Source organism: Alosa pseudoharengus, unplaced genomic scaffold (genome assembly GCF_046254945.1).
Source record: "Alosa pseudoharengus isolate Yale_2024_CS ecotype anadromous, Long Island Sound unplaced genomic scaffold, YU_APseudo_1.1 YU_APseudo_1.1_scf_11, whole genome shotgun sequence".
NCBI classification, from domain to species: domain Eukaryota; kingdom Metazoa; phylum Chordata; class Actinopteri; order Clupeiformes; family Clupeidae; genus Alosa; species Alosa pseudoharengus.
The window spans coordinates 12987350-12995910 of NW_027468576.1; the positions used below are offsets into that span (position 1 = coordinate 12987350).

Here is an 8561-nt window from a genome sequence, read left to right on the forward strand (position 1 = left end):
TGTCTGTGTGTCCTCAACAGACAATAATAAACCAACAAAGGAGTCTAGGGCATAATAACTAGTGTTTCTAGTGTTTTCCTATTTTAATGACTATCCTCTGTACAATGGTCAGAGGCTGGTCTCTTGATCTACCAGGCTCATCATAGGTAAGTCTAACACTTTCTATGAAGGTTGTATTTATAACGCCCTATGAATGCATTCATAATGTTTTATAAGGTGTCTATAAAGCATTGTAATGCTCATTATTACCATCTATATGTATTCACAAGTCATCATAACCAACTTCATGATCCATTATGACAACTAATTATGAATGATTATAATTTTAATCTGAATAATGCATAATAAATATGTCAAGATCTGCCGACTCACTTGTCAGTTTTATGATGCATCATAACTACTTCTCCCTGCTAAATACGTATAGTGATGCATAAAGAGTTTTGACTTCTACTGTAGTCCTATATATCTATAGCTATAATAATATGTAATAAAGTTATAATAATTTATACATCTCCCTACAGCACACAATTATAAACAGCTATGCAATATCATAAGTGTTATTTGTCAGCTCTAAGTAAAGTGACAAGAATATGACCCTATCCTATCATTAACAGATATAAGTTCACTGAGTAATTAAAGGGTGCAATGAACTAAGTACCGAGTCTGCCATCTTTACTCCATATGCACAATATTATAAATTACTATGTTAATGTCATAGGTGTTATTTGTCAGCTTTAGGTAAAGTAGAGCAAATGATATATATATATATATATATATTATAGAAATAGATATAAGATCATTATAAACAAATATGAGGCAAAATGAAATGAGAGCCTGAACATAAAGACAAAAGGAATGCATTTAGTTCACTTTATTTTAATTTAAACCAACACACATAATTATCAATGCTCTGAGCACATTACACAAACACAAGTGGCACGGCATAGTCCTATATTTTGTGGTGGTGGTTATTTTTGGAATAAAACTCACAATGCCACTGAAATCTATCTTATGAAAGATCGTTCGAATCAAAATAGACCTTTGGTTTAAATGAAAATAAAGTTAACTAAATGCATTCCTTTTGTCTTTATGTCCAGGCTCTCATTTCATTGTGCCTCATATTTGCTTATAATGATCTTATATCTATTTATAACAACACCTCATTTGCTCTACTTTACCTAAAGCTGACAAATAACACCTATGACATTAGCATAGTAATTTATAATATTGTGCATATGGGGTAAAGATGGCAGACTCAGTACTTAGTTCATTGCACCCTTTTATTATTCAATGAACTTATATCTGTTAATAATAGGGTCATATTCTTGTCACTTTACTTAGAGCTGACAAATAACACTTACGATATTGCATAGCTGTTTACAATTGTGTGCTGTAGGGAGATGTATAAATTATTATATAACTTTATTACATTTACTTATAGCTATAGATATATAGGACTACAGTAGAAGTCAAAACTCTTTATGCATCACTATACGTATTTAGCAGGGAGAAGTAGTTATGATGCATCATAAAACTGACAAGTGAGTCGGCAGATCTTGACATATTTATAATGCATTATTCAGATTAAAATTATAATCATTCATAATTAGTTGTCATAATGCATCATGAAGTTGGTTATGACGACTTGTGAATACATATAGATGGTAATAATGAGCGTTACAATGCTTTATAGACACCTTATAAAACATTATGAATGCATTCATAGGGTGTTATAAATACAACCTTCATAGAAAGTGTTACCGTAAGGGTAATAGTTGGCTTGGCAGTTCTCTTAGGTCTAGGCTCAGGTCTGGGCTCAGATCTGGGCTGCACTCCATCATTCAGGACCTCAGATACTTCTACTTGGTCAGACTCCGATCCAGCTTCACTGGTCTCTTCCGGAGCTACTTCCTGAACTCGGGTTCCGGTTCAGAGTTGTGGTCAACCTTGTCTGGGTCTGAATCATTTGCATGAACAGGTTCAGCTTTAGGGTCATTTCCATGTTCTGTTTCAGGGTCATTATCATTTTCCGTGTCATTATCATTTTCTGTTTCAGGGTCATCTTCTAAGTCAACTACTGGCCTGGCAGTATTTAGCACCCTCGGGACAGGCTCTCTCCGAGTGACATAATACTCCATGTCAGAGGACGAATCAGAAAACTCCTGAAACTCTTGAGTCTCTGGTCTGTAGTCTCTTTGACTTTTCTTACGAGTGTCTGCTCTGGTCTTGGGTCTGGCAGGTGGATCAGCATCCTGGTCGGTGAGTGGCATCCTCACAAGCTGTCCAATAGGAAGAAGGTGGTCCCTGTGTATACCCACACAGCAGTAGACTCCTAGGCGGATCCGCCTTCAAGTCGCCAAACCCGCGTGACTGTCGCATTCGTTTTGGTGCCGCACAGAGGATCAGCTCCGCCTCCAGGCGGCCCCGTAAATTCTACTGTCAAACAGCGGATCCTGAGTGGACCCATGTCGGATCCGCGGGCGCGGACGCGCCTTTACTTTACTGTAACGGTTGAACATGACTGTACACCAAGAGCCAAGAAGAGTCATACTAGTGGATATTTTCTTTGCTGGGACACGGTTGCGCTGAACCCTCTCGAGTAAGTGATATTTATTAATATATTGCGACATTCACAATAGCTAAACATTGGCCTTTGTGGTTTTATAATCATCATGTTTATTGATTGTAATGACGTTGTTTGATATTAGGACTAACGTTAACGTTAGTGCAACCAGAGACGTTTGTCATTTTGTGCAACAGGCTAAGTTAACGTTATTGTTAGCTGTGATGCTCATATGAGTCTGTAGCCTATCTGATTTAAAATGGGATAGCAATTTCGGCAGAATATGTTATGGTAGCTGCTAGTGTGATTTAAAAAACACACATTATTATTTAACATTAGTCTGGTCTTGTCTGTTTTAATGTGTCGCTGTTGTCCATATAGTGCTACTATGCTAGCGGCATATAGCTGCTAGCTAGCATGCTGCTAGGTGCAATTGCATAAGTTATTGCTAATGTCTATTAGTGCTATACATATATTGAAATCACGTTTGCGATGCAAACCTTGATTAAGGTGATACTGGCACTGGTATTTCAGTCAATGAAGTCAGTGAAGCACTCGTCTGCTATGATAGCTACCTACAACTTTAGCATGTTGACTCACTGATAATGGTTTAGCCCTAGCCTCTAGCTAGCTGTGCATTAACGTTTGCATTTTGCCAAGTTTGGTCTCATACGTAACTTTAGTGTCTATCTGCCATCTTTGTAATGAAAGCCTTGGCATTTTAATCACTGTTTAAGTCGGTTCAGACAGCTATTGGCATCTGTTTGTGATTTATTATGCTAACGTAACTTAACTGTATGGAACTTGGTCCCCATCTTCTATTTTGTTTGTTCTGCAGCGTCAACTTTTATCGGCTGGATTCTAGCATCTAACGTTACGATTGCCTCTGTTGGGTTTGCTTGATCAAGTAAGATACTTTCTGGGTTGTTAAAATGTAATGTGCACACATTCCCGTAGCATTCCAAAATAGACCAGAGATAGTTGTACTATATGCATATTTGGAAATGTTGGGATTGCAATAACCATAATGATATCGTTATGTAACAGCCATCGTTTCGGGGACTCTGATGACAGTGAAGAGCCAGAAAATGGTGACTTTGCATCTCTGAGGTACCTTCCAACTCGCCTGGTATATCAGTTGAAGCCTCAAGCCCAAGCCAATTGCACTGGCAAAGTAAGTAATAATCTCTTAACATCTCATAACTAAATTATAATATTAATATTAGAGATATGGTTAACATTCTTAGTGCTAAAGACATTCCCCTCTCTTTGTATCTATTCCTCCAGCTCCACCATCTCGCCGAGTGCCAGGCAGCCGAGTCTCTACCCCTCAACCTGGAGAAAACTGTTAAGGTAAAGACTGATCTCTGAAATAATATTGAATACAGTGGTCCCATCTATATTAACACAGCAGTAGTCACTCCATTTCAGATCAACAGATTGCATCTGCATTACCATCTCAGATTGTCTGCATACTTTATCCATTACTTTCAAAATCTCAGCCAAATATTTTGTCAGTTAAAACATCTGCATTCATGCAATATTGCCTGAAAAGTTCATTCATTATTATCAGATTGTATTGAAATACATTGGGCCCTATTTTAATGGTCTGAAACGGAAGTGTCTTCGCGCAAAACGCAAGTGACTTTGTGGGCGGATCTTGGGCGCTGATGCTATTTTACCGGCGGGATATTGACTGTTGCGCCCGACGCAAATCTAAAATGGGGTGGTCTGAAGTAGCTACATTAATCATGGGTGTGGTTTGGGCGTAACGTGCAATAAACCAATCAGAGCGTCATCTCACATTCCCTTTAACAACAGGCACGCTTGTTCCATAGCTGATTGCTATTATGGTGGCGTATTTGCCAGGCGCAGCCAGGAGCGTTCACAGCACTATAATCACTGTTCAGTTGGGAACAGTTAGCTATTGATTTTTCCTCTTGACAAAATGTAATACAGAATTGTCACAAAGACATACTTTCCGATGTTTTGGGATCATTCTCACTGAATCACGAGGTTATGAATGCATGGTGATATATTTGCAATGTACAATGTAATCTAACATTACCTCTCTATAGACAATGCATATCTTCTGTCAGTTAATCTCTTCTCTCCCGTGCTGCCGCTGGGGCATTTGGGTTAAATGGCATCGGCATGCAGTTCAACATCACGTCTCCTTAAGTCCTCTAACATTTCCTAATTTATGTCATCAACACATCAGTGATTCGTGAAAATGTGTACGCTAGATTTATGCCTATTTTTTCACATGGACACCACACTGATTTCCCTCGAGTGGTAATATTTTTCTTTGAAATTATGTATGGTTTACAGAAATGGGAACTACATTGTATAGATGAGAGGAGCTAAGTGTGCGTTGCGCAGCACAGGCGGCCAAGCAAGGGCTTCGTTTAAGTTGACCTAACTTTCAACTCTGCACAGTATCCCATTAACTGCGTGACAGTAGACTATTTACAATATTTTCTGTAAAGCAGAGTTTGTAAACACGTTATCATCAACTTAATTCACGCACAACATTTATTTGAGCAGGAGAGAGAATAACAATGAATGGATGCAGCAACTACAGAAATTGTACAGAAATTGTAACCATACTTGCTGCTTTCTTGTACTATCTGTTGCTGGTTAACAGAAAAGCTGATTTAAGCTAATTCACTAACTCAAGACTTCAAGGCCATCATGGATATAAAACGTTTTTTGAAAATAACGAAAGGATGGAGGGAACATAGCAAAGCTTGGTGCTTAAAACCTTACACAACGGTAAATTGGAACAAAACTAAAAGTAACTTTAGCCTTTATAGGGCTGTAGCCTATAAAGTTGTCCAGATTAATAGGTCGTAATTAGGCGTTGTTGTAAAGATATTGCATGTAGATGTTGTACTATATAGGCTACTAAATATTTAGGTCACCAATGCACGAACAAAACCGGGAAATGGACAAATATTATCAAGGCTTTGAATGTTTCCGTCTGTGCACGGAAGTGTCTGTAGATTGGTGTGCAACGCATTCATTCATGCAGGCCTGTGGTCATGCATGCGCCCTTAAAATAGCATCTGCATTTTCGCCACAGACTTTAGACCAGGGAGTTCCTGGTCTGTGGCGGAATTGTTTTCTGAAACTGCAAAATATCAACAGTGAACGTTTGCGCCGGAACACGCCCCGTCTTTTCGATGAACCGCCCCCGTGGGCGCAATCGAATTCCCTAATTTACAGGCATGTACCTGTGGAGGGAAAATTCCAATATGCGCTGACTGCAAAATAGGAAAGACAAACGCGCGAGTATACAAAGTCAATTGCGCCCGCACGGAAGATAGAGCCCATTGATTTCAATGTCAATCCATGCATGGAGTTGATATAGATAGTGCATACCAAAATATTGAAACATACAAATTCATGTCCAGAGATTTGTTTTTGTTTGCCATTGTTTGGCCCTGTAGCTCTCAGCCTACCATGGTTAACAGATCACAACCATTTATCTCCCTTAGCACCTCACCATGGGGCAGGACCGCAACACTCTTCACCACCTCAACTCCCTGCACCTGCATTTAACATACGGAGAGTTACTCAAGGTAGGGACTGATCTCTGAAATATTAGTTAATAGAAAGGCCCCATTGTGTATTATCAGTCATGGTTAACAGATAACTACCATTTAATACAATTTTTTTTTCCCCTCTCGCACACCGCCCACCTCACTATGGGCCAGGAACGGCAGTCCCTCCTCAACTCCCTCCACCCCCACACCAGCCCTCAACGTGCAGCGAACAGAGGAGCTTTGTAAGTCATGTTTCTTTTTAAATTTAATCTCCTTAATACCTATCTCATATATTGTATTGTGTAAGCATACTTGGCTTTGGATGCTACATACCATAAACATAAACATATCTGTCTGTTTGATTACAGGTGCTGTGAGGAAAAACATGGTGACACGGTCTGCCACGGACACTGAGGTCACCAAACACGCAATCAGGTGTTTCAATCGGCGGTGGATCGGGCAACGAGGAGATGTGTTCCGCCTCCATCCACACAAATGGAGTAATAGGAGAAATAAGCATTAAACAATCTTTTTATTGAACTTCTTGTCATTCACCAGTTATTCATTTTCTGATATTTTAGCTGTGCATAGCGCAGTATTTCATTGAAGTTGTAGCTTATTAGATAAAATATTTCATGTCTGCACTGACCTAGGCCTATAAAGCACTAAATTAGGTTTTGACCACAAAATGAATGTAAAGTAGCCTAGGCAATGTAGGCTACTTAACAAAAACAGAATAGCTTATAACCTGTAACTTTCCATAAATGTCCATTTTATATTTCCATTGAGTAGTGATCACGTTTGTACAGTAAATTGATGTCTTGACTTAAACCTTTTCTGTTAGGTTTATTGACAGTATTGTTAAGTTAAAAATACGAGGCAATGCAGATTAATCGTAGGCCTATATTGCTGTAGTAGCCTAGGCTAGGCCTAGTGATAGTTTTACTTTTATCCTATAGTTGCCTAGTTTTATCCTACAGCCAGAACAGAAGGAATTTTGAAAATGAGATAAACGGGTCCAAAACGGACCCGGGCCAGATGAGCCTTTGAGTCCGTTGCGGGTCAGCGGCGGATGTATGTATCAATTTGCGGATCCCAAACGGACCCGCCGCGGAGGTAAGGTTTTAATCGCGGATGCGGAGTGGATGCAGTGCGGAGCCACGGCGGGTCCGCGATCCGCCTTCGTAGCGGATCCGTTCCTGAGAGCATCTGGACTCCGATACGGGTCCGTTTCGCGGGTCCGTTCCGGAAGCCGTCATACCTCCGCGGCGGATCTTTTGCTGTGTGGGTAGTCTTTATCCCTAGCCTTGCATCCTCCCGTTTGATCTTGAACACAGGTAGGTTTGGCATCTTTCCAACAACTATATACGGGTCAGGACTCCACTTACTTTCCAGTTTGTGCTTGCCTCTCAGGTCAGAGCAGTACTCGGTCGCCAATCTCTATGGACTGAAAGGTAACTCGGCGCTCATACAACCTCTTGTTTCTCTGGTGCCGTTTGTCTGCAGCATCAGAGGCTAACTTATAGGCTTGCTTCAAGTCTTCCTTCAGCTTTGTGACATATCGGGTGTGAGACACATCTTCTATGCCATCTGGGGATGTTCCAAAACACAAGTCAACAGGAAGTCTCGCCTCTCTGCCAAACATGAGGTGGTAAGGCGAGTACCCTGTGGCATCACACTTTGTGCTGTTGTATGCGTGGACCAAGTAAGGCACATGTTGGCTCCATGTACGCTTCTTCTCTCGGCCTAACGTACCTAGCATGGAGAGCAAAGTTCTGTTGAACCTTTCTGGCTGCGGATCTCCTTGCGGATGATACGGCGTGGTCCGCGACTTGCGTATCCCCATCAAGGTCAACAGCTCTCGGATCAAACGGCTCTCGAAATCTCTTCCTTGATCCGAATGGATCCTTGAAGGCAGTCCATAATGTATGAAATATTTCTCAATCAGGACCTTTGCCACAACATGGGCCTTCTGGCTTTTTGTTGGGAAAGCCTGAGCGCATCTCGTGAAATGATCTGTGACCACTAACACGTTGCTTATGCCTTTGGAGTCAGGCTCCATGGAAAGAAAGTCCATGCACACTAAATCCATAGGCCCATGGCTTACGATCTGGTGCAATGGAGCAGCTCTCTATATAGGAGTCTTGTGAGTAACACACTCTCCACAGTTCTTGATGTATTCTTCCACATGCATCGACATCCTAGGCCAAAAGAATCTACTTCGGAGCAGGTCAACAGTTCTTTCTTGTCCAAGGTGCCCGAGGTCATCATGCATGGCCTGCATAACCATATCCCGGAACTCTCTTGGCAGGATGAGTTGACTGACCACATCTCCGGATGGTCTCTTGCTGTACCGGTACAGCAATCCATCTTTCATTGACAGCTTCCCAGCTTCTCTTTTCAATCTGGCCAGCTCCGGACTCAAGTTCACACCCTCTGGCCAGCTCCCA

At 41.0% G+C, this 8561-nt stretch overlaps 2 long non-coding RNA genes across 3 annotated transcripts; both read left to right on the top strand.

Moving 5' to 3' along the window:
* The first annotated feature begins 2317 nt into the window (after positions 1-2317).
* LOC143114745 (uncharacterized) lies at positions 2318-3892 on the top strand. Of its 2 annotated transcripts, XR_012984989.1 has the most exons (4): positions 2318-2599; positions 3402-3470; positions 3611-3737; positions 3851-3892. It is a non-coding gene; the product is annotated as an uncharacterized LOC143114745 (long non-coding RNA). The 2 variants fall into 2 exon arrangements; XR_012984987.1 differs by lacking the exon at positions 2318-2599 and having other exon boundaries at positions 3325-3470.
* A 2094-nt stretch (positions 3893-5986) lies between these two features.
* Positions 5987-6651, top strand: LOC143114739 (uncharacterized). The gene is made up of 3 exons (XR_012984986.1): positions 5987-6147; positions 6283-6353; positions 6480-6651. It is a non-coding gene; the product is annotated as an uncharacterized LOC143114739 (long non-coding RNA).
* Positions 6652-8561: the final 1910 nt, after the last annotated feature.